The following is a 26,881-nucleotide window of genomic DNA, read 5'->3' as shown; positions in this document are numbered from 1 at the left end:
CTACATGAAAGCCAAAAAGTTTGCCTTGTTTCAAATTATGTGCTGTTTTATAATATAATTATAAGTGGATATTGTTTAAAATAAAACTCAACTCTTGATTATAACAGGGTTCAATATACATCTTGTAGCTTATTCAAAATCTTGTTTTAATACTATAATCTGTGCCCATTTTTAAATATCCCTGTTCCCATGCCAAATCTTAAATACCACCACCAAGTGAGCAGGGAAAATAACAGGATACATGATAGATCCTCCCTTCCCCCAACTGGTGGGCAGAGTATGACATAACCTGCGTCTGCCACCGGGACATCCCCGAGACATTGAACCACCAATCAGCGCGTGCCGAGTGCCCTGGGCCCCACCCCTTCCCGTTCCTCCCTGGGCCCCACCCCTTCCTGTTTCTCCCCTCAAAAGCCGTGTTCACCTCTGCACGTCTTGCTGCTCTCCCCAGTCTGCGAGACAGCCCGGCTGGGTCCTTCTCCTCCTCCTCCTCTAATCCTGGTTTTTCTACCCTCCTTCATAATGAATCTCTCTTGTTAGTGTGGAATAAACTTCCTCTTTTAACATGCCTTGGTCTACGACTCCCGTTTCCTGCACCTCAAACCTTACATTTGATGCCGTGAAACCTGGGAGGGGCGAGCATCCCATTTGACTGTTCACGGTCCAGGGTGCCCCCCTCTTCTCTCCTTGTGGCTCAGGACCCTCAGGCTTCTCCCCCCGGCTTGGCAGCGTCAGCAGTAAGTCTCAGCCCATGCTGATTCCTGGCGATTGTTTTTCTGGCATCTCTGTCCGTAAACCACTGCCCGTGTCAGAGATTGCCTTCCGGGCCTCTCCAGGAGAGGTTCCAAACCTGGGGAGGCAGCGGAGACGTTCCTGTCGCCCCCTCGGTTCTCTGGCCTTTTGGCCTCCGTCCGGATCCCAGGAGGTAGGGGAGACGTCCCCTGCTGTCCCTCGGGTTCCCCGTCCATAGCCTTGGCTCAATGACTGGGACGCTGGTCCTTAGCCTTGGCTACTGACCCCAGGTTTTAGTATGGGTAATCAAAAATCTAAACCGGATCCTAGCACATCTCTAGGGTGTCTCCTCACCAATCTGGCTAAGCTAGGTCTGTCCCAGGATCTGCATCCTAAATGCCTCATTTACTTCTTAACGTGGCATGGCCTCAGTATGAATTGGAATGGGTCCAGATGGCCCAAAAATGGGACTTTTGATTTTAACATCCTCACCGACCTCAGTAATTTCTGCCGGCAAACTGGGAAGTGGCCCTTCACTCCTGCCCCTCGCTTTACTCCTCATGTTCCACTCATCAGATCCTCCTTGCAAAGTCTTCTTCACTCCCTCAAACTGGTCCTCAGCCCCTTTCTCTGTCTTCTCTTTTGACCCAGCTGATCTTTCATCTCCACCTCTCCCACTCTCATTGCCCCACCTTCTGCTCCCTCTCTTCCTCCTCCTTCTCCTTCGCCGTGGCTGCCCCTTTCCAAACTGGCGGCCTCTGCTGCGGGAACCACTGTTGCCGCCTTGGGCCGCGAGCCAAGCAGAGGCCACCGTGCAGCGCGAGAGCCACCTGCCCACTGCCCCGCTGGCCGCTCAAGCAGCTTAGTGAGATTTCTGTTTGTCTGTAGAAATTTTGGTTTGCTCTTCCCTTGTGTATTGTGAGCAGCCGCCATGTTGGCCGCATGGCTTGCCATTCCCATGGGGACCGCCATCTTGAAACAACAAGTCCCGCCCCTCTCTGGCCACATGGCCTGCTGTTCCCATGGGGGCGGCATCTTGAAACAGCAAGTCTCGCCCCTCTCTGGCCACATGGCTTGCCATTCCCATAGGGACCGCCATCTTGAAACAGCAAGTCCAACCCCTCTCTTTAAATAAAGTTACTGAGACCTCCCACAGCCCATCCCCGCAGGCCCAGCCTGGTGTGGCCATCCGCCGCTGTGCTCCTCCTCCTCCTCTGGCCCATGCCCGCTGCCTGCTCCACCACCCCCTCCCCTAACACCTTCTCAGACCCTGGTCCAAGATCCAGTGAATACGGCCTTTAAGATTTTAATGCTCGTGAGGAGCAGGCTGAATAAGCCCGCCTTCGACAGAAGGTGAACCTGCAAACCCAAGCCTTGGTTGCAGCTCTGAGGCTGACGGCAGCCACGCATGGTCCAAAGGGGACTGTGCTTGGTGGGGGTCAAGAGAGGACGAATACCACCTGGAGAATGCTTCAAGTGCGGAAACGAAGGCCACTGGGTAAAGCAGTGCCCCGGCCCCTGGCTCCAACCAAGCCCTGCCCGGCGTGCAGTAAAAGTGACTGCCCCTGGAAAAGTGACGGGCCCTCTGCGTCTCAGCGTAGAGGGGCCGTCCTTCCAGGTCATAACCCGCCGCTGAAGACTGGCCGAACACTGAAGATGCCCAGACTCGACGACCCCCATCACCCTCACCGAGCCCAGGGTAACGCTCAAGGTAGTGGGTAAGCCGGTCTCCTTTCTGGTCGATACGGGGGCTACCTTCTCTGTCCTGCCCTCCTTTGCAGGGTCATTTTTCCCTTCCACGATCTTGGTCATGGGTATTGACGGCAAATCACCCTTTAATGCTCTGAAAACTGCTCTGGCCTCAGCGCCTTCTCACCCTGCCCCCTCCCCCACTCCACCCTTCCTAAAGAACAACTTTCTTGCCAGCACAGGCTTATCAGAAACTTAGATCTTTATCTCTAGGAAAAAAGTGGCAGTCTTAAAATTCAAGTGGCTAGAGGCCTGGAAACAGGCTTCAGGGCCTGTTCCCTCCTCCCCCTGCCTTTTCTAAATATTTCAAATAGCATACAATACTGAAACATTAATTGCTAGACATGTTTAGAAATATTTAATGGAAGGTATGTTGAAAGAAAGAAAGAAGTTCTAAAGTTAACTGTTGACAAGAATTGTAAAAGGACTCACTCACCTGGACGGTCCTGCCCCAGGGGTTCAGAGACAGTCCTCATCTGCTTGGCCAGGCCTTACCCAGAGACCTCCGACAATGCTCGTTAGAACCCTGCACTCTTCTCCAGTATGTAGATGATCTCCTTCTCTGCAGCCCCTCCCTGGACATGTCTCAGAGGCATACAGCTGGCCTCCTCAACTTTCTAGGGGACAAAGGATACCGTGTGTCCCCTGCCAAGGCGCAACTGTCGGCCCCCACCGTCACTTACTTGACTTAACTAAACTGCCCAATTCCCGAGGACTGACAGTTGACCAAGCACAGAAAATACAAGACCTACAGCCTCCCACTTCTGCAGAACAGATACTGTCTTTTCTAGGGCTGGTAGGATTCTTCCGCCATTGGGTCCCAAACTTTGCTCTCCTAGCTAAGCCCCTATACCAGGCCACTAAAGAAACACCAGTAGGCCCCCTCTCCTCACCCTCTCTTGTTCGCCAGGCTTTTTCTAAGCTCCGGGATACCCTTCTGGCATCTCCCTCTCTCTCTCTCTCTCCCGGACATCTCTAGGCCTTTCCAACTATTTACTGATGAAAGACAGGGAATAGCTATGGGGGTCCTCACCCAGCCTCTAGGGCCAGCCTTAACCCCCGTAGCCTACCTGTCCAGACAGCTTGATCCCACTGTTCGGGGATGGCAGCCCTGCCTCTGGACTCTGGCTGCAGCCGCCGCACTCACCAAGGAGGCCCAGAAGATCTGCCTCCAGCAACCCTTACAGGTCTTCTCCACCCATAGGCTACAGGATCTTCTGTCACACCGATCCTTCTCTCTCCTTGTCCCTCTCACATGCAGGAACTCCATCTCCTGTTCCTCGAGAATCCTGACATCTCCCTAACTCAGTCCCCAGCCCTGAACCTGGCCACTCTCCTTCCCGCTGCCTCCACCCAACCTGTGGCAATGCACTCCTGCCCCAAGGTCGTCAGAGGCCCTCATTCAACCTCGTGCGGGACTCTCAGACTTTCCTCTCTCTGATCCTGATTTAACTAAACTGCACATACCCTACCGCCCACAATCATCAGGTAAGATTGAGAGGATCAACGGCCTCCTTAAAGACCATGTAACTAAACTCTCTCTAGAAATTCGCAGCTCCTGGCCGGACCTTCTGCCCATGGCCCTGACCAGAATCCAGGCTACACCAAGGAGCCCCACCTTCTTAAGCCCTTTGAACTCCTACTGACCCTCCTCTCCTGGCTACTTATCTTCCATACCTGCCCTTACTCAGGCAACTGCTCCGGGAACACGCTGACAGGTTTCTGCCCAGGCCAGAACCAGCGGACCAAGACTCCCAAGGACCAGCCCCCTCCAGGCGGGGGACTCAGTCCTCCTCAAGAACCGTACCCCCAGGTTGCATTTCAGCTCCAGGCCCAGACAAGTGACGCTGTGGCAGCCTCAGGACCAGCTTTTACCTCCCAAGTGACTCAACAGGATCGCTCTCAAGACTTCACCAACCAGTCCCTTGCTGCTGCACCCCTCGTCCAGCACAGAAAACACTCCCTGTTTTTCGCTCACTTACCCCATGGCTCCTCCCATTATTAGGCCCACTGGTATCTATTCCTTTAATTTTGCTCTTTGGCCCCTGTCTCATGCGCTGTTTCACTAGTTTTTTGCAGAACAGAATGCAGGCATTCACCAACCAGAAGGTGGGAGAGATCTATCTGGCCGTGAATTCAGAACCTAGAGACACCTATGTCACCAGAATCCTTGAGACCCTGGGTAGATGCCCCTGACGACGCCCCCTCTCAGCAGGACATAGCTACGGAAAACAGACCTTCACCCCCTGACCTTGCCCGAACTCTCAATTTTTTTTAATATCACCAAAAGCCTGGAATGATAGAACCTCCCTTTCCCCCAACTGGTGGGTGGAGTATGATGTAACCTGCGTCTGCCGCCGGGACATCCCCGAGACATTGAACCATCAATCAGCGCATGCCGAGTGCCCTGGGCCCCACCCCTTCCTGTTTCTCCCCTCAAAAGGCATGTTCACCTCTGCACGTGTTGCTCTCTCCCCAGTCTGCGAGACAGCCCGGCTGGGTCCTTCTCCTCCTCCTTCTCCTCCTCCTCCTCTAATCCTGGTTTTTCTACCCTCCTTCGTAATGAATCTCACTCTTAGTGCGGAGTAAACTTCCTCTTTTAACATGCCTTGGTCTCCGACTCCCATTTCCTGCGCCTCGAACCTTACAATATGCAGTTCAAATTGGGCAATATAGGTCTTATAAAGAGCTCCAGTAAAATATATATATTTTTAAATATATTTTATTGATTTTTTACAGAGAGGAAGGGAGAAGGATAGAGAGCCAGAAACATCGATGAGAGAGAAACATCGATCAGCCGCCTCCTGCACACCCCCTACTGGGGATGTGCCCGCAACCAAGATACATACCCTTGACCGGAATCAAACCTGGGACCCTTCAGTCCACAGGCTGACGCTCTATCCACTGAGCCAAACCGGTTTCAGCACCAGTAAAATATTTTAGAAGAAAAATGATGAAACAATAAGCTAAAAATAAGTTGTATTTGTGGAATTTCTCCCCACCCACTCCCACCAAATAACCCCATATTATTTGGGAAATAATTTGGACTTCTATTGTCCCTGCTCAGCCCAAACCATTGTATATGATAATTACTATACACTACCTTAATGTTTTGATGAAAATCAGTAAAGTTAGCACATCTTCTACAGATTGACAATAATATATTTATTATTGCTTGGGAAACTTCCCAAGTTAAATATAACTTTTTTATAATGAAACATGTGGGCCTGGAATCACTTCAGTATATCATTTTAAGTTTTAGATAATTTTGGTGCTAATTACTTTTTGTGAGTTTTTAAAGTCTCATAAGCCAGATCCATATTTAGTTGTACCCCATAGTAATGCTATATTTTCTTGTACCTAACAAGTTGCATATTTTTTCCTAGAGAGAGACATTTGCAGTGTTTTTGTTTTTTTCAAAATTTATATTTTATAGTTCTTTTATAAAAATTTTCTAAGACTTTAAAAATAAATAAATAAATAAAAAGGAAGGAACTCCTACCATTTGGAACAGCATGGATGGACCTGGAGAGCATTATGCTAAGCGAAATAAGTCAGTCAGAGAAAAATAAATATCACATGATCTCACTCATTTGTGGAATATAATGAACAACATAAACTGATGAATAAAAACAGATCCAGAGACAGAGAAGCATCGATCAGACCATCAAACCTCAGAGGGAAGGTAGGGGAGGATGGGGTAAGGAGGAGAGATCAACCAAAGGACTTGTATGCATGCATATAAGCCTAACCAATGGACACAGACACCAGGGGGGTGAGGGCATAAGCGGGGCGAGGGGGAGCAATGGGGGGTAAGGACACATATGTAATACTTTAATCAATAAAGAAAATAATTTAAAAAAAGTTCAGAGATTCTTTTCCAGTAGACTATACTGTTGAAAATGACAAGTGTTCCAGGTATTAGAACTCATCAATATGAGGGATAAAAACTATACAAATCTACACTTTGGAAGATAGAAAAATTTATTTGTATAAATAATACTTATATATTTTAAATTATATTTATAGATTTATATAGATTTACATTAACTTATTTCTATTTAAACATATATTTATATGTATAGTCATTATGCATTTACGTATTTAATTTAAAAATAAAAGAGTAAACTAAAGATAGCAAGCAATCTAAACAGCTGAGAAATCCTTATTATTATGAAAACTAGAGGCCCGATGCACGAAAATTCGTGCAAGAGTAGGCCTTCCTTTCCCCGGCTGCCGGCACTGGCTTCCTCCCGGCACCTGGGACCCGGCTGGCTTCCCTTGGGCCGCCACGGGCACCTGGGACCCAGGCTGGCTTTCCTCGGGTTTCCCGCAGGCACCCGGGACCCAGGCAGGCTTCCCTTGGGCCCCAACTTCGTCAGGAATGACGTCCGGAAGACATCGGTCTAATTAGCATATTAACCTTTTATTATTATAGACTATAGAGGCCTGGTGCACGAAATTCATGCATGGGGGAGGGGAAGGGGTCCCTCAGCCCAGCCCACACCATCTCCAATCCAGGACCCCTCGGGGTATGTCTGACTGCCGGTTTAGGCCCGATCCCTGTGGATCGGGCCTAAACCGGCAGTCAGACATCCCTCTCCCAATCCGGGCCCGCTGGCTCCTAACCGCTTGCCTGCCAGCCTGCCTGGTCACCACTAACCACCTCTGCCTGCTGACTTGATTGCCCCCTAACTGCTCCCCCCTGCCAGCCTGATCGCCCCATCACCCCCTGCTGGCCTGATTGGCCCCTAACTGCCCTCCCCCGCCAGCCCGATCGCCTCTAACTGCCCTCCCCCGCCGGCCCGATCGCCCCCTAACTGCCCTCCCCCACTGGCCCTATCACCCCCTAACTGCCCTCCCTTGCTGGCCTGATCGCCCCCTAACTGCCCCCCCCCCGCCGGCCTGCTTGCCCCTAACTGCTCCCCTGCCTGCCTGATCGCCCCTAACCGCCTCTGCCTCAGCCCCTGTGGCTATGTCCGGAAAGACATCCAGAAGATCATTTGGCTGTCTGGTCTAATTAGCATATTACACTTTTATTAGTATAGAAGACTAGGGGCCCGGTGCACGAATTTGTGCACCTTGAAAGAACTGTGGGCTGCGAGGCTGTGGTGGGCACAGGGGTAGGTCTCGGCCCACCCTCTGTGGCCCCACCTGGCCCCTCATGCTGCGGCCCCTGGTCCCTGCTCTGCCGACAGCCCCACTCCCGCTGCTGCCACTCCCATGCACTGATAGCGCCAGCCCCGCTCGCACCCACTGACCGCACCAGAGCTGCCGCTCGCACCCATTGCCGGCGCCAGCCCCACTCACACCCATAGCTGGTGCTGGAGCCGCTGCTCACACCCGCTGCCAGCACCCGGTGCCGGTCCCAATCGCTTGGTGCCATTAGGGGGTGTGAGTGGTGGCTGCTGCCCCGATCACCCCTCAGGAGCAGGGGGGAGGTGGAGGAGCCCTCAGGGGCGATTGGGGCTAGCAGCCTCCGCTCGCACTCGCTGATGGCGCTGAGCGATCGAGATCGGCGCTGGGTGCTGGCAGCAGGTGCAAGCGGCAGGTGCGAGCAGCGGCTCCGGCACCAGCAGTGGGTGCGAGCACCAGGCAGGATCGCGGCATGCAGGAGCAAAGAATTTTCAGTAAACACCAGAGGCTCGCCCTGATGACAGCAACCGGTGCCCCACCTTGGTTTGGCACCTCTGCTCACCTGGCTCCACCATCCTGCCGCTGCCTACGTCCACCATGTTCCGTGCACGCCCCGTTGGTCAGCGCACGTCCGCCCCGTTGGTCAGCGCACGTCATAGTGACTGGTTGTTCATTTGTTCCGGTTGTTCCACCATTTGGTCTGTTTGCGTATTAGCCTTTTATTATATAGGATACCACAAAAGCACTTTTCTGTGAATGAACAGACTATTTTCTATTAAGTGAAATTTAGTATTTTAATAATCATATTAAATACATTTAAAAATTAAAACTGCAATTCAGCCACATCCTCTGATTTTACAGCAGACAAAGGGCTAAAAAGGGGGCTAAATAATGGCTGCCTGCTGCTTTTCTTTTTTGAAATACTAAGTAGGGGCAGATGCTGGGGAAATCAATGTGATAAAAATGAAGGGATTCTCATGCAGTGTTATGAAGATGGCCATAAAAGAGAAAAAATACTAAACTCCTCAAAAGGCTGAAAACATTGCAGGTTAGGCTTCAGGCTATTTCCAGTCAAACTGGCAGGCAATCCTTCAAATGAGAAAAAAAGGGGTGGGGATAAGTTAAATATTTTGGAATGTTAAAATTGGGAAATACTATAGTACACAGGTCTATAAATAAATAGATTATAATTAGCCTTACCTCTTTAAGGTACTCCACAATTTTATTTCCATTTTGCTGCTATGAATTGTATAAATGCAATTTCTTTGTAAATAAATTGAGCTTTTTGCAACAAAAATATTAAAATAAAACAAAATAATAATACATGACCTGAGATTGGGGTGGGGACATAGACTGCAAAGAGTTACCCTGGGGTAGTAGCCCATCTTTAAAAACTTAAAATATCAGTGACATTAACCAGTTCGTATACTATGTACATAAATAAATATCTTGCTAGATCTTTTAATAATTACTGTGAATATATCCTATATAATAAAGGGTAATATGCAAATTGACCCTAATGGCAGAACGACCAGAACAACTGCTGGACCAGTCACTATGAGGTGCACTGACCACCCCTTGGGTTCTTTCCCCAACCGGCAGGCTCCGATTGCCTGATGGATGGCCATCCGTGGCAGGAGCGGGGCCGGCAACCTCTCTGTCCCTTCTCCCGACCATCAGGCACCGATCATCCGATAGTGAATGGGGAACTGGGGGTGGGTGGTGGCGGGGGGCGGGGCCAGCTGCGGCCAGCTGGGGAAGATGTCCCAGATTGCAGGCCAGGCCTAGGGACCATACCCATGCACGAATTTCGTGTGCCAGGCCTCTAGTTTCTAAATAAAAAATAGAAACCAGGAGTCCTAAATTACTGGTTTACTCTGAAACCATGTATTTCCTTTCCCCACCCCAACTCCTCAGATCAATAAAAGTAAAATGAAAAAATTGAAATATATCACCCACTAAGGTGATCATTTAAGTTTCAATTATTTTTCCATTTAAAAAAGTTTAGCTATGGCTGGTGCTCAGTGGTTAGTGCATCAGCCCATGGACTGAAGGGTCTCTATTCGATTCCTGGTAAAGGGTATGTACCTGGGTTGCAGGTTCGTATGATACCTGGTTTGGTCCAGGTGCGTGCGGGAGGCAACCAATCCATGTGTCTCTCACATCACCGTTTTACTCTTTCTCTCTCCTCCTCACTTCCACTCTCTAAAAATCAATGGAAAAAATATCCTTGGGTTAGGATTAACAAAACAAAAAGTTAAAAAATCTGCCAAGTAGGATGTCTCCACCTACTGTGGACTACCACTGAAAGGTGAGTCAGTTTTCCGGGCATGTGTTTCATGTATTTGACTTTCAACAACAATGCCCACACCTTTTCCTGAACAGTAAGCAGGCAAAATTCCTCACATTACTTTCTTAATCATGTTAATTTTTTAAAGAGAATATTTAAAATGTTAGAAAGGCTTTGCAGTTTTTAATAACAATGATAAAGCTGATAGTAAACAGATCAAATAATGATAAAAGAGCCTGGGGAGAAAGTAAAAACAAAAACACCCCAAATCTAAAGTTCATTTTTAGTCATTAAAGAGTACTTTTACAGATGTTCTCCAAACATTTCTCAGTCTCTCTATATATTTATAGATTGATTTGTGTGTCTGTACATGTGTGTATGCTTTCTAGTTTTATATGAATGGGATAATAAACATGCTCATTTGTAATCTCTTCTTTCATTCTATGTCATAGACATCTATTCCTGTGATGTCTAAATATAGCATCATCATTTTGGTGGCTTCACAGTGCTCCTTTATTCAGAGGTATACATAATTTACCTAACCACGTTCTTTTGAAGGACTTTTAGTTTCTCCACCCTCCTTTTTGGTTATATAAACAAAGCTGTGATGAATATTATTTATGTGTCTTTTCAAATTTGTGTAATTATCTCCTGGGGTAAAATTCCTGACTTGGGATGCCAGGGTAAAGGATGACCATATTACTTGACGGTGTTGCTGAACTGTCCTTGGGAAGCATACTGGTCAGGATTGGACAGAATTTGGTCATGTGGCTACACCTAGCTACAGGGGAGACTGAGAAATGTAGGTCTTTTTTTGTTTGTTTTGTGTTTTTTTCTAGGATGCCCATATATATGTTCAGCTAAAAGTCAGGTCACCTTTTACTAAAGACAAAGGGAAATCAATATTGGGGACAATTAATGTTTCTATGAAGGATGCACTAATTTACACTCTTGTCAACATCACACAGGAGGAGCCATTTTCCATACCTTTACCAACGTTGTTCTATCAGATGATTTCCACTGCATATGCTTTTCATTACTGACAAGGAAAAATATTTAACCCGTCCTCAAATAATCTGTGTCGTTTATGCCACTAATATCAGTCAGTGATATATACTTTTCTCCCCCAAAAGTAAAAAGAAGATGCAAACATGGAGACACCAGTGTTTCTCTGCCTTGACTTGTGCTTCAGTGTTAAAACTCAGTTCTTGCTGATGTCTCTTGTCTCCCTAGGTCCGTGGTTGGCAAACTGCGGCTCGCGAGACACATGTGGCTCTTTGGCCCCTTGAGTGTGGCTCTTCCACAAAATACCACGGCCTGGACGAGTCTATTTTAAAGAAGTGGCGTTAGAAGAAGTTTAAGTTTAAAAAATTGGGCTCTCAAAAGAAATTTCAATCGTTGTACTGTTGATATTTGGCTCTGCTGACTAATGAGTTTGCCGACCACTGCCTTAGGTAATCCCATCCATAGCTTTAAATGCTGCCAAGTGAGCCAAATCTTTATTTTTCACTTCTGATCTCCAGAGCCCTAGTAAATTATCCAGCAGACTATGCATACCTAACTGGGTAATTTACCAGGGCCTTAAATTCAACTACAAAAAGTTGATTTCATCATCATCTCTCACAACTTACCTCTTCTTCCATTCCTTGGTGGCACTAGTTGAGGCATTCTAGACTTTTACCTCTCTTTCATTACAAAACATTGGCTTTGTGACCAAATTCTAATTAAATTCACTTTCTCAACAACTCTTGACATTGTCTTCCTCGCCACTGTGCTCTTGAAGATCATGATAAAATCTTATAAGAGGCTCTCTACCTCCACTCTATCTTCAAAATGGCAGTCAATGGCCTCTTAACAAAATGCTACTATGAATGTGATTTTCCCCCCGACTTAAAGTCCATTAAAGTTCTCCATAGCTGAAATCCTTGGGGTGGCATACAAAGACCTCCAGACAGTGGCCCTCATCCACCTCTTCTTCAGCATCCTCATGTCAGGCCCATGACTACATCTCACATTTCAACATATCATTTCTGATTTCACAACTGTAGTATAATAACTCAGTGACTTTGCTAAAATGGATGCCCACTGCCTAGAATTCTTCCTACTATCCACTTCACTTCCTAGAAATTACTCTGTTTTTTTAAAGATTCAGATCCTGTAGTCACATCCTAAAGAAAACTCATTCTGAGACACGAGTCACCCCCTCTGTGGGCCACTTCCTTACTGTGTGTCATTTTTAGTGCTTGCTTTTAAAATATTATAGCAGTTAGAATTAATATTTATTAATTCCATAAATATTTCCTTAATTCTCGCTGCATGCTAAGCATTGTGCTAAGAGCTGGATTCACAAACATGTATGAGCTGAACATAGACCTTAAGTTTTTGTAGCCTTTAGTCTATACATCTTACATTAGTAAAGGCTAATTTCCACCTACCATCTTGTTTGCTAGATAAGAAATGCTCTCTTCCCCATCAATATCAATGAGATGCTAAGAAACTAATGTTGCTTTGTTGCTGTTCATGCCAAGAGATATTCTCTTTGGTGTCTTGTCACTTATTCAAATGCTCATTTAAATTTTGCTTGTGTGATGCCATGCTTATGGCTGTCACTATCCAGAATCATTTGAATGTTTACAATGGAACAATCTGGGGTAACCTTAATGTGACCTATTATTTCTCAAGCTTTTTTCTTCTTCTCAAACTTACCCCTGAAAAAGGCCAGGTTAAGGGAATTCTGGCCAATGAAGGTAGATCTGAGAAGAGGATGAATGACTAAACCAAGATTGGGGAAAGCGTGTTCCAGGTGGAGGGGTAGAATAAGTAGACTGAAGGACAGAGGTGACATTATTCAAGTTCAAGAGAGGATGCCTGTGTGAGGATAGGCTCCACATAATCAAGGCTGCAGAGGCTTAGCTCACAGCATACCTTAAATGCAGCAGAGCACTGAGACCTGACTGAACCCGCTGGATCATACATGGTCCATGGAAGTACAATTCTAAGGCCTCTGTTACCTGCCTGTATTTCCCTTCTCCCTCCTGGGGTTGCACTGCAAAAGTTCTACTCTGGTTTTACTTCCTGTTCATATTCTCAATTCCCAGTTTGCTGTTTCACTCTCTATCCCAGGAATAGTCTTAAGGAAAGAGAAGATAGAAGAAAATCCAGGTACACTACATTTTGAACCAAAAGAAATCCACGTTAGGGAGAAACTCGTGATTTAGAGCAAGAGTGAATTCAAAATCGATCAAAATGTCTGAGTGTATTATTCAGAGCTCCTGGTCTCAAGAGACAGAGTCATCCCGAGTATTTTATTAAGAAAGCAGTAGTGTTGGGTGTATAATTTGGAAAGACTGTTGTAGGTGGCCTCAGGCATAACAGGGGTGCAAAGTGACAGCACCAGATTATCAGCTCTTTCTCTTTCCTCCTGTTTCCACTCCTCTGCCCTTGGCTTCATTATCTTCTATTGGAGATGTATGTCCCTTCTGCAGTGGGGAACTGGCAGCTGGAAATTCTAGGCCTTATCACCCAGCTTGAGGCCCCACCAAAAAATGAGAAACTCTGAGGGTGAAAAATCCCAGGTAATGATTGTATTGGTCTAGTCTGTGTCAACTACCCACACATGTCCTGGCCTGGAGGCAGGGGGATACATGATTGGACAGACCTGGCTCACATGCTCATCCTTGTGACTGCTCCCCAGTGGAGTGCAGGTGAAAGGGGTGGGGAGGAGCAAAGGTTGAAATGAATTCTGGGCAGAAAAAGAATTGTCAATTTGGTTGTAACAGAGACTTGTGTGAGAGTATTAGGAGACAAGTTAGGAGAGGGAAAAGGGGCCAGATTGTGTTGATCAATATCCCAGTGAATTGGAACACCAAATATCCTGAGTCTATGTATGTATATGTGTACAGCTGATTCTCATTATTCATGAGATTAGGTTCTAAAAAAAGTCTCCGCCAATGCTGAATTATCCAATACCGAATCACTGCCTTCGGGGAAACACAGAGGTAGGTTCCTGCCAGCCTCTGGTCACATTTTCATCACCTTACTTTATATGTTTCATTTTAAAGATACTTCATTCAGTATATATTGATTCATTAACATTGAACTCATAGCCAACAGCAGTATAACTCAAGCCTGAATTAAGCTAACACATGTATTTTCTCCATAAGGCACACAGCAGCCTTCTTGTACTTAGGACACTAGACAGCACTTTAGCACTATGCATGGAGGCCATTTTAAAGAGCGAAACCACCAACAAAAAGCACAAAAATGAGAAAATATGGCACTAAATAGATCACAAAAAGGACACTTGTTTTCAGATGAGAGCTAAACTAAGAAGGCAAATGGTGGCCTTGTTCCACATCAGCTGGGAACATCCCAGTGGGTGGACTTAATCTTTTTTCTGCTCTGCAGATGTCCAGGAATGACTGGGAAAGCACCAGGAGTATATTGATTTTGGGGTTCCAAATAAATTTTAGTGAGCAGGCAAATTTACAGGCATGGAATCTGTGGGTAATTAGGATCAATTGTATTGTCTCCCCTCAGAATTTTGGAAGATTCACCTATAGGCAGTGGTGGGCAGGAAAGAGGAGGACCCGAGATGTGGAGACCAACTGGGAGACACGGCAAGACCACAGGTAAGAGGCAATGAGGAGCAAAGGGGAGGGAGAGAAGGATGAACATGACTTTAAAGGAAGTGGGGACAAGACTTGATTTCCAACTGGACATGAAAGGAGGAAAAGGGCAAAGTCAAGGAGACGGAGGAGTCAGTAGCTTGAGCCCAGAAAAGTGAAGAACCAAGTTTGGAAGGGAATCTGACTTTAAGCCTTAAAGTTTAAGGGGTAAGATGATAGATTCTGAAGTAAGCCTTTTGTCCTGTCAGATGCTGTGTGTTCTTCACTCTGAGATTTTTTTTTTTAAAGGAATACGTTTTAACCCACTTAAAAATAAGTACTATTCTAGTACTAAATCTGTCCACTTCCAATCAACCAACCTCATCAATAACAATAAACACACATAGCACTTACTATACACCAGGCATTGTTCTAGGTTGCTTATATTTATTAGCTCATTTATTTCTCACAACCTGTGAGGTATCATTATTAGACCCATTTTTTAAGATGGAAAAACTAAGGCAGAGGAAAGTAACTTGCCTATGTGGTCCAACAACCAGTAAATAGTGGGATCTGCTAATAGAATCCATGCATTTAATTAATTACCATGTGACTGGTAGTATTGGTTATGACCTATTTACAAACTCTCTTTTTACCACACTGCTATCTTCCTGCCTCCTCTCTGCCCCCTCCATACAATTTGTGGCTGTGCCAATATTGCTGACTTTTTCTCATCTAAAATAGAATAGTAATAAACCATATTCATCCTCATTTATTTCAATTATATTTCTCCTAAAAAAAAATCAATGATCTTTAGCGAAACCTTATTATAAGCTATAGTTCATAAATCCTTAAATCTTTAGTTTCTTTTCTGAATAAAACTCTTAATTTTCTTATACTTAAAAAACACACACACCAGTTTTATTGCTACCAGAAATTTAGTTTTTTCTTTTATATTTAAAACTAGAGGCCCGGTGCATGAAATTTGTGCGTGGGGGGTGGGGGAGGGTGTCCCACAGCCCAGCCTGCACCCTCTCCAATCTGGGACCCCTCGAGGGATGTCAGACTGCCCTCTTACAATCCAGGACTGCTGGCTCCCAACCACTCGCCTGCCTGCCTGCCTGATTGCCCCTAACCGCTTCTGCCTGCCAGGCTGATCACCCCCTAACCACTCCCCTGCCAGCTTGATCAATGCCTAATGCTCACCTTCCAGCTCAATTGCCCCTATCTGCCCTCCCCTGCCAGCCTGGTCACCCCTAACTGCCCTCCCCTGTAGGCCTGGTCCCCTCCAACTGTCCTCCCTTGCAGGCCTGGTCGCCCCCGACTGCCCTCCTCTGCTGGCCTGGTCACCCCTAACTGCCCTCCCCCTGCTGGCCTGATTGCCCCTAACTGCCCTCCCCTGCTGGCCATCTTGTGTCCATATGGGGGTGGCCCTCTTGTGTATTGAGGTGATGGTCAATTTGCATATTACCTCTTTTGTTTTTCTTTGATTCCTCAAACATGACTGGTTTCTAGTGTGGAGAATACGGGAGAGGGAGGCAGTCTTTAAGAAAGGTGGGAACATTTTAATTTAGTGAACACATTTTTTGTATTAGGTGCCTTTTTTCTAACTTTTTTAAAATATATATATTTTATTGATTTTTTACAGAGAGGAAGGGAGAGGGATAGAGAGTTAGAAACATCGATGAGAGAGAAACATCGATCAGCTGCCTCCTGCACACCCCCTACTGGGGATGTGCCCGCAACCAAGGATGTGCCCCTGACCGGAATCGAACCTGGGACCCTTCAGTCCGCAGGCCGACGCTCTATCCACTGAGCCAAACCGGTTTCGGCTTTCTAACTTATTTTTATTGATTTCAAAGAGGAAGGGAGAGGGAGAGAGACAGAAACATTAATGATGATAGAGAATCACTGTTTAGCTGCCTCTGGAACGGATCGAGCTGCAACCCATGCATATGCCCTGACCAGGAATCGAACCGTGACCTTCTGGTTCATAGATCTACGCTAAAACACTGAGCCATGCCAGCCAGGCTAGGTGCCTTTTTTTCAACACAAATAACCTCATGCAGTCTTTACGAGCAGATGTGGGGAGATGGTCACATCAGCAGTTTGTCCAGGTCTAAACATACAGCCCTGGTAGCCAGCAAAGTTGCCAATGGGCCATGGCTCTTGAATGCATCACATATCTACTCCCAGGCTACTGTTTGTGTTTGCTTGTTTTGTCTTATAACAATAGCCACCATGATTTATGAACTCAAACACTTTTAACCTTGTCTTTCACACCCTTATTTATATTGGAAGCTGAACTTCAAACTGCCTGTATCACCCACAGCTCCCTTCATTGGGCCTGACCTTCCTTGAACCCATTTTGTTCTGCATTTGACATCTGGCCTGCCATCCCAGCCATTGCTGATTCTACCAGGGTGGCCCTCTGACTTGCACCAGTTAGGGTGTTTCCAGTTTTAGGCGATGGAAAACCCTGTCAACCTGGTTGGAGTGAAAGAAAAGAACCTTATTGGCATGCATAGCCGTAGGCCCAGTTGGCCCCAGAAGCAGCAAACTACGCCACAAAGATCTGATCTCTCTTTACCTCTGTGTTGGCAGGTTGTCCCTGCTGGTGACAAGCTTACAGCTCCCTGGTAGAGACAAGATGGCTGCTTGTAGCTTACATCACTGTAAGTTTGGGGTAAAGAGAATGCTCCATTCTCAACAGTTTCAGCATCTAATTGGTTTGGATTGGGTTCTTCAAATCACAGTGGCCATTGGTCATCACATGGCCTGTGTATATATTCACATTTCCATCTTCTTATAAAGATTCCAGTAACTGGATTAGGGGGCCCACTTACTCCAGTATGCTATCATCTTAATAATATCTGCAGTAACCCTGTTTATAAATAAGGCCACAATCTGAGCTATTGGGGGTTAGAACTTAAACAACATTTTGGGGGGAAGACAGTTCAACTCATAACACATACCTACATGAGTTGTATACACAATTTCTCCACAAATCAGATACACACCTAACCATTATGGCAGAATTACTACAAATGCACAAACCTTACACAAAAGGCATGTGACTCTGCAGTAAGTACCTATGATGAAGACATGTTCCCTATGTTTATGAAATATTCTTAGTTATGTTATTCATAAAGCAGTCTTTGGGTTACTAACTTCAAAAAGTAAAAAAAAAAAAAAGTAAGAAAATCAGTATTTAAAGGTAATATTGAGGAATAATTTTTATTTCATTTATTTAAAAATATTTTTTAGTCGCTAACAAAGGTCTACTACTTGGGAAAAATAAAATTGATACAGTAAGCAAAATACAAAAGCACGAAAAATACATTCAGCACTATGATGGCCTCTTAGCTCCTTTTTTTTAAAAGGGGAGAAGCATTTTAGGCAGAGGTAAGACTCAGTCTTTTTAATTTTATTTATTTTTATTGAATTTATTGGGGTGACATTGGTTAATAAAATTATACAGGTTTCAAGTATGCAATTCTATGATACATCATCTGTATATTGCATTGTGTGTCCACCACCCAAAGTCAAACCTTCTTCTGTCACCATATATTTGACACTTTGCTCCTTTAAGAGTGTCTTTTGTGGAGCTTTGGGAAGGCTCCGATGGCCATGTCTTTAAGGAAGAGAGAATCTTGAGTAACTGCAGGAAGTAATGACCATGTGGAAGAGAGCTGTGGAGGAGCTGGAGGCAGTCACCGAGACCGTTTGGCACAAAAGGGTATAGAATGCATAAACAAGTTTTGTCCTGTTGAATGCCAAACTCTCCCTTAAAAAGAAATGCCAAAGAGACCTTTTAATAGTTTTAGAGAGGAGACTCATTTTGGAACTTACCAGAATAAAAATGTAAGGTAGGGAAGAATTGTCAATAATTTGTATATTTACTTCATAAAATCCTTAAAACATTATTAGGAGGTAAAAAGTATTATGGACATTTTTTAAATAAGAAACAAGATCATTTCACTTGTGCATCTCCTCTCCACAGAAACTTCTTCCACTCCCTCGTGTCTTCCACATTGCTGTACCCAAAGTCTGTTCTGTCCCACAGCTCCAATCATGTCATTCTCCCCAAAAGTCTGCTGTGGATCCCTATTACCTTGAAAAATAGTTTTCAAACTTTTAGTTTTTCATTGCAGAATCCTTTTATGAAGGGAAATCTGTATAGATTTTATCTGTATCTATTTATGTGTATCTATATCAATTTATATTTATCTATTTTTTTGAAGACAGACTTTTTTGTAAGTTCAGAATAATAATATTTAATTATTATCAAGTTGACCAGAGCAAAGAAACTATTCTGATAAAGAGACCTTTGAAATTAGGCAGTGAAATATAGATGAAAATGAATATTAGTGTTATTCAACATTAGTAGTCAATATCTGCATTTTATTATAAAAAGAAAACTCTGACCCATGCAGATAGTCATAAATCTGTTGACATTTTATCCAGACTTACCCTTTAAAAATGCAAACCTGATTACCACATTTCACTAACTCTAAAATGCAATCAACTGTACGTTATTTTATGAATAGCACAGAAAGAAAAAAAATGCTAATTACATTTGATTCTGGGGATAATACGTAAAAAAAGTGTACCTCACAATCATTGGAATTTAGTATTCCAGTCACTTCATCCTCTTAAAAATCAATGGCTCTGGTTCTCTCAGTATCAGGACAAAGCTCCCGATTATGTTCTAAGAAGCCTGCTTGGCCTCACTACCCTGATCTCTGCATCCAGCTGCACGGGCCTTCTTTCCAGTTGCCCAATCTTCCAGGTGGCAGGTCAAGCCTCAGTTCCTCTGGAGAGCCTTCCTCGACCTTCCTGACCAGGACACATCCTTGAGCACTTGTGTGTTTCTCCTTGACAGCACTTACTATGGTTGACATCTCGTTTGGTTTACATCTTAGTTCAGCTTACGTGCTTATTTGCTCAGCATGCAGTTCCATGAGGGCAGAGAACATATGCTTTTGCTCCCTTCTGTATCCTTAGTGTTGGGCACAGCACTCAGTAGTACCCGTTAGTAGAAAGCACTCAAACATCTGTTGAGTAAATTAAAATCATTTTGTTGCTGATTTTAGGATACTCTTCAATTCAGAGGATCCAGGAGATCCAAACATGTGAGAGTAGTTAATTAAGACTTTCATTTTAGAGTTGAATTACCAACATCTACCAAATTCTGGGTTCTTGTCACAAATACCAAGTTCAGACAAAAAAACACTGAAAATTGCTTACCGTGTGTTAACTCTCTAGCTTGATGTTATCATCACATGGTGGTCAATGTGTTTTGGGGGAACTCTCGGGTTCCATGATCTGTGCTGAGATGGTGCATCTGAGCTTCTCCTGATCTTCAGGCTTTCTCTATCTGACTGTACCTGCCTTGTACAGACACTAATCCAAACAGGGTTGATCATAGCTCAGCCTTCCCAAAAAATGACACATTTGTGAGAAATTACTGTATTCACAGTGATTTCAGATGCTTTCCTCTGTGGCCTGCACCGAAACATATTCATCTAGATTTTGGAAGCACAAGTTAAGGCGTTAAAATTTGATACATAAAACATGTGAAGATGTAGGTATTTCCTTTGTGTTACAAATTTTAAATTAGTGGAAAATATTCCCAAAGAGAAGATATGAATAAAATGCTTGTGGAACCTCACTGGTCCATTTATTTGTAAAACCAAAGGGTAATTTGAAAACCACTGACTGGCTGGATCAAGTCTTAATTCTTGATTTACACTTCCTGATCTGCTCCTGGCTGCTCCTCCGTGGTAGGGACACCAAGCTTTACTAGTACATCCTGCAGTAGTACATGATTTATCACTCACCCCTGGAACAAGCGCTGGGCTCACACATCCTTGGCTCACATGACTGTCCCTAGATCTTCGTCTTCATCTCAGTTCACATCTAGGCCTCATGAAGTCTTCTTGGACCTAGGCAGGATACCCTCCAATGCTCTCACCAGATGGCTCAGATCTCCACTGTCCAGTCCCCTTGCCGTAGTCTTTGTTGTCAGCATGGTCCAGGACTTGGTGAGCAAACACTTCATGAAGACCTTTCTCTCTTAGCCTTGTCAACCTGGATGGCTTCATTTTTGCCAGTGAAAAAAAATGTGCATCTTGTGGCTTTAAACTATATTTCCTTGATCACTAGTAAGGTGAATCATCTTTTCATACGTTTATCAGTCATGTGTATTTCTTCAGTAACTGTTCATAGTCTTTGCTTATTTTTCTATGAGACTATTTACCTCATTACTTTATATATTAACTAGGGGCCCAGTGCACAAATTCGTGCACCTTGAAAGGAATTGTGGGCCGCGAGGCTGCAGTGAGTACAGGGGCGGGTCTGGCCCATCCTCTGTGCCTCTACCTGGCCCCTCCTGCCGCAGTCCCCAGTCCTCTGTCTGCCGGCAGCCCCGCTCCCGCCGCTCCCACGCACTGCTGGCGCCGGCAGTGGGTGCGAGTGGCAGCTCCAGCGCCGGCAGCAGGTGCAAGCGGGGCACTGGAAGGTATCCTGCAGCAGGTGCAAGTGCTGGGTGGGACTGCGGCGCATGGGAGCAAAGAATTTTCAGTAACCACCAGAGGCTCACCCTGATGACAGCGACTGGCACCCCACCTTGGTCTGGTGCCCCCTCTGACCTGCTCCACCATCCCACCATGGCCGATGCCTGCCATGTTCCGCGCATGCCCCCTGGTGGTCAGCGCACATCATAGCGACCGGTTGTTCTGCCATTTGGTCTATTTGCATATTAGGAATTTATATATATAGATAACTTTTTAATACATAGTATATTAATGCTTTGCCTAGTAAATATGTGGTTAACATTTTCTCTCAGGTAATTTATTAAATGTGTTTTAAGTATAATTTATGAAACAAAATTTTATTTAAATGTACATGGGTTCCAGATTCAGAGTCTTGCATAGAATCTACCTCCAGATTAAAATAATATTCTTTATTTCTTATGGCACTTTCACAGTGTATGTCTGTGTGTATAGCACTTAGTTATTCAATCTATATGAAACTTTTCAATATATAGTATGAGAGAGAGAGAGATTTAGGTAATTTTTAAAATTTTGTGACAATTTCGATTGTGAACTATCACTGTAATTATTGAGTGGATCTATATTTCCTCATTGACTTGAAATGTCAAATGGGCATTTTAGATAAAACTCAAAGGAGGATTTGGATGTAGGGAGACTAATAAGAAGTGACCCAGATGATTGGGCCCATGTGTACAGTGACAGAATAGAAAAGTGGTGGGTATTATTTAAGGTATGATGAGCATGGTGGTGGTCTTGGAGTCAAGATATTTGATCTGAATAAGTATTGAGAGAAAAACTACAAATTTAAATTTTAATATATAACTAAATGATCATTTTTTGTTTTTTAAATCCAATTCACTATCCATCCATAATAGAAACTTTTAGCAAACTTGAAATAAAAGGAAATGTTGTTAATGTGATTTTTATAAACATACAGCAAACATTATACTTTATGGCAAAATATGAAAAGCCTTCCTCATAAGTCCAGGAATAAGAAAAGAATGCTTTGCATCATTTCTTTTCTATATTTTAGTGACAATCTTAGCCAATGGAATAAGGCAAGGATAAAGAAGACATGAGGATTAGGAAGGAAGAAATATGTGTCATTATTCAGAGTGACATGAATATATCCAAAAATCTAAAAGAATTATAATTATTAGAATTAGCAACTGACTTTTGGCAAGATCACTAGATCTTGATAAAAGTTCTAGATAAAATGAAATTTATCAGAAACAAAAATCAATTGTTTTTGTTACTAGTTACAAACAGAAAATAAAACTGTAAAAAGGACTTTATATGTAAGATTTCTATACTATGAGAAATCATTGAGCAAAATAAAATAACTAAAAAATTCTAAAAGTAAATATATACTATATTTGTGGATTAGAAACTTGATAATAAAGATGTTATTTGACCACAAACGGATCTATACATTTCATTATAATCCCAATCAAAACATCAATAGGTATTCTTGTGGAAATATAAGCTGATTATAAAAATAAATAAAATAACATAGTTGTGAGATGACTAACAGCTACTACAAACATTTTCATTGAAATGTGAAGTTTGACTAATTTGTCATTGGAAGAAGACAATGCAATATAAATCCTTAAGCATTTCTCAGTATTTGCTGCCATATACCAGGCACACTACTGGGTATTTTGCAAAGAGCATTGCACAGAATCTCAGTTTCTGAGACGCTCAGAGAAAAATAAGTTCTGTAGTCACATGCTTGTAAAAAACTCCATTCTACAATCTCCTCTCCGAGATTTCATATTGCACAATAGGATTTTAAAGGCTCTGAAAAATTCTGGGAGAAGCAAATAGAATTGTGTTTAATCCTGGATTTTCTAAACTTATTTGATCATGAAACATCTCTTAGAGAAACACTGGTTTAGAGTGCTTTTTAAAATATTTTAAAAGTATGTTTATTGATGAGAGAGAGTGAGTGCGCGTGCGCCCGCGCCCAGACTGGGGATTGAACCTGCAACCCTTTTGGTGTAAGGGATGATACTTCAACCAACTGAGCCACCTGGCCAGGGCTAGAGAGCTTTTATATACATTTGGTTTTCACCAAATCTGTGAAGTGGCCAAGGGTTGAACTGTTCATTTTAGAGATGAAGAAATAGAACCTCTGGCAGGTGAAGATTTACACCAGGCCATACAGAATCTTTGATGCAAATGCAATTTTCCTAAAAAAAAAAAAAAAAAAAAAAAAAAAAAATCCAGGGCTTTCTCCCAGGTAAAACACTACTTTCGTGTGAAATAGCATTTTAGAGATGGAATAAACCTTAGTGATCTCTTGGACTAGTAACCTTATTATGTTGATGAGGCAACTGGGCCCAGACAAATTAAGTGCCTTGCCCCAGGTCAAGAGCTTGCAGACTATCAGGAGGACTAAAAGGATCCATGACTCAGTGACTCCCAATTAAGTGCTCTACTGCCCCATATAATTAGGAGGTAAATCTATGTCAATGCAGGGTGAACCCAAATTAACTGCCTAGATTGAATAGGTGCTGAATGAATGATTTACCTGGAAATAGATGATACTAGAGCTATGTGGAGTCGTCATGTAATTTTGAAATGAGGACCTAAGAGCCACTTGATGACTAGTTGATAATATGGTAAAGTACTGACTGTTGTTACTTTTAAGAGTTTAATCACATTATTTGTATTATTTTATCCCTCTCCTCCAGAAAGTGCCACATGCCGCTTGAAAAATTTTAAAGGAATTGAAATTTTGGATTAAAAACGTTTTCATAACTCTAATGGGGCACATCCTGGAGAGTCACAGATTGGGAATTATTTTTCTGAAGTGTGTCAGGTATGAGGAATGGAAGAGTAATGAAGAGGGATAAACACCTGGCCAAACCTGTAGGGCAGGGAAGGGTGTTTACAGCAGGTGCTGCTGTCAGAAAGAGCAGCAGGGAAAACCAAAACCTTCCTTGAGCAGGGTGGGGCTGAAAGTTCTAAAATGCAGTGAAGAAGGGGGAAAGCCTACCTTTTAACGATAGAGGGAAAAACAAGGGGTTGGGGGAGAAAGACAGCTGAAAAAGAGGAGGGTAAGTCAAGCCATAAAACATGGAAGGGTAAAATACATGAAAGCAAGTATAATATTCTGGTGACTTTGGCCTTTAAAAGAAGCAGGTGTGCTATGGCTGGTGGCCATTGGGCAGAATGGGTGAGGTAGCTTTGAAGTCTGAGGTAGCTCTTAAGTCTGCAGAAACATTCATTTCCAACAGAGGGAGGGTTCCATTACGGACAAGGAAAGAGTAAGCTTTATTTTCTCCATGTATTTGACTCTGAGGACCTTATGTAGGAGACAGGCCCACAACAGAGCATAATTTAGGGGTTCCTGGGTTCCCTGAGGAAACACCATCACAATAACAAATTGACTGCATCCCACCCAGCTCTCAAAATCTGCAATCTGGTGTCTACTTAATATGATTTCAATTTACTTGAGACATTCTGTTCTCTAAGCTTTATTGGAGGGCAAATAAATCTATTCAATATACCAGCTTTGCCTTGTTTTACACTCCACATCTGTTTGTAGCTCATTAGTATTATCTTACAACCAACAAGGCAAGAGAGGGCAAATCTTCAGTTTCTCAAAAATAATTATTACCTACATTAAAAATGAAAACAAAAGCAAAAATGAAAGGTCAGAAGTTTCTAGACACCAACATCTCCTTAAAATTTCCCAAGTAACCAATAACTCATTTTGCACCTCCTCTAAATTTGTAGAATTAGAATTATTTACACCCCCAACTCCCCTCCCCCCAAAAACAAAACCACAGCAGGATCTTTGGTGACAAATTATTAATGCTACCCATCATTTAATGTGGGAGGTGGTGCTGGTGAAACTTTTGTACAGAGTAGGGCAACTTGTCTGAGTCAAAGTTAACCATTTTAAATTTTTATTGCTTTTCTCTGATTACAAAAATAAATGCTCACTGTAGAAAAATTCAGATCTTTCAGAAATATGCAATGAAGAAAGTGAAAGCAATCCCTAAGAGTGAATCACTCCAGCTTTTCCCTCCAACATTATTTTAAACAAAATAAAACTGTAGTTGTTTTTTAAACAGGATCATATGATGTTTAATCCAGCAACTTGTGCTTTTCTTGGTTACAATTTTACTTGTTCGACTGAATAATCAGAGATCCATCACATCACTTTAAAAGGTTGCATATTTTTCTGTAGAAAAGATGTTTTTACAATTATTTTACTTTGGTGAACATTCTTGCTCGCATATCCTTGTACACATGTGAAAGCATTTTTGGATATAAAATCCTAGATATGGATTTGCTGGGTCAACATGTCCAGGTATTAACATTTTCATTAGACTGTTCTTAAATTTTAAATCTTTAAAATTGGTCAGTGGCTTGAAATGGCAAATGACTTTGTTGCAAAGTCTCTCAAACAACATTCACCAAGTCTAGTTTTCTTTAATTCCCTTTTCAGGAGTCACTGAGATAAGTTTGTTGTCACAGACTCACATTCAACCTCAGTTTGTCAGTGTTACAACTCTAAAGCATGCCAAAAATATTTTTGGGGAGTGAGCTTTTGGATTTTTTTTCAGATGACATTAGCTTCAGGTTATGTTTTTAAAGTTTTGAGAAGGCTTTAAAAAGATAGATAAAATAAGACTAATCTACTACCCAATTCTCCCTTCTTTTAGCTGCTGCAGAGAACACGATGTTGCTCTTGGGACAACCACCTGGGTTACTAGCTGCAGGAGGCCACGTCTGACTAGGGTATGGGTACTATTTCTAGCCGTTTTCAGTATTTGTCACATTAAACCTAAGCCACTAACTCTGATTACACTTCCATTTTGAGAGCACAAAGAAGACAGACTTTCAAGAGCAAAAATACTTATAATAGGAACCTCCTGGACCACCCACTCTAAAATGATTTTTGCTTCCTCTAGACTCACAGATTTTAAAATGTCTGTGCTACCCATGAACTTGGCAATTTTCCTTTGGACTTCAAAAAAAAAAAAAAGATACCAAAGTTAAACTGTTTAAGTGTTTATATAAATCAAATGACTAACTATATTATCCCCACTGTATTATAACCTTCATGAGAGGAGGTACTTTGTTTAGTTCACTGATGTTTCTCAGTATCTAGAACAGTACCTAGCCTATAAAAGGTGTTCAATACATATGTGTTGAATGAATAATAAATTCTTGGAAGGCAGGAATCTTCTTATATTTTGCATCCCCATAGTAAATGCCAAGTTGCTGATAAAAATTAAGGAAAGACTCTTTATCCAGGAACACAACTTAAGAATTTCTTAAGAAGCTAAGTGTGTAATATCCCTGGCCTAAATGAAATTCAAGATTCTTCCCAGCCTTAACTTTTATGAAGTACTAGTTTAAAAAAAAAAGAATCCAAATATATATACATATTTAGATATATATCTAGTTTTATATATATATATGTGTGTGTGTGTGTATATATATATATGTGTGTATATATATATGTGTATATATATATATAAAACTAGAGTAAGAATAATTGGATCTTTGATTTAGAAAGCAGTGCACTGATTTTTTTAAACCTTCAGATTATCATTATAAAGATCAGATTTGACCTCAAGCTGCATTCTATAAAGTCCCTTGTTAAAAACAAAACAGAACCCAAACAAAAACATGGCATCAAGTTGTTAACTGGGAATGCCTCTGTAAGCCTTAAAAAAGTTTTAAATGTTACTGTGTAAGCAAGAAGGCAAAGGAAATATTTGTGTACATTTTATATTCTACACTTTGCCAATGGTGCTATGCCTTCAAATCCATGACATATGTGCAAT

At 43.0% G+C, this 26,881-nt stretch overlaps 1 protein-coding gene across 1 annotated transcript in view; it reads right to left on the bottom strand.

Moving 5' to 3' along the window:
* FBXO36 (F-box protein 36) overlaps positions 1–26,881 on the bottom strand; it is a 60,050-nt gene that overhangs the window by 30,721 nt on the left and 2,448 nt on the right. The gene's annotated exons all lie outside the window — the stretch shown is intronic.

The sequence above is a fragment of the Plecotus auritus genome, assembly GCF_963455305.1.
Source record: "Plecotus auritus genome assembly, chromosome: 5".
NCBI lineage: Eukaryota > Metazoa > Chordata > Mammalia > Chiroptera > Vespertilionidae > Plecotus > Plecotus auritus.
The sequence above is the reverse complement of the archived record's forward strand: the minus strand, read 5'-3'. Positions and strand labels throughout refer to the sequence as shown.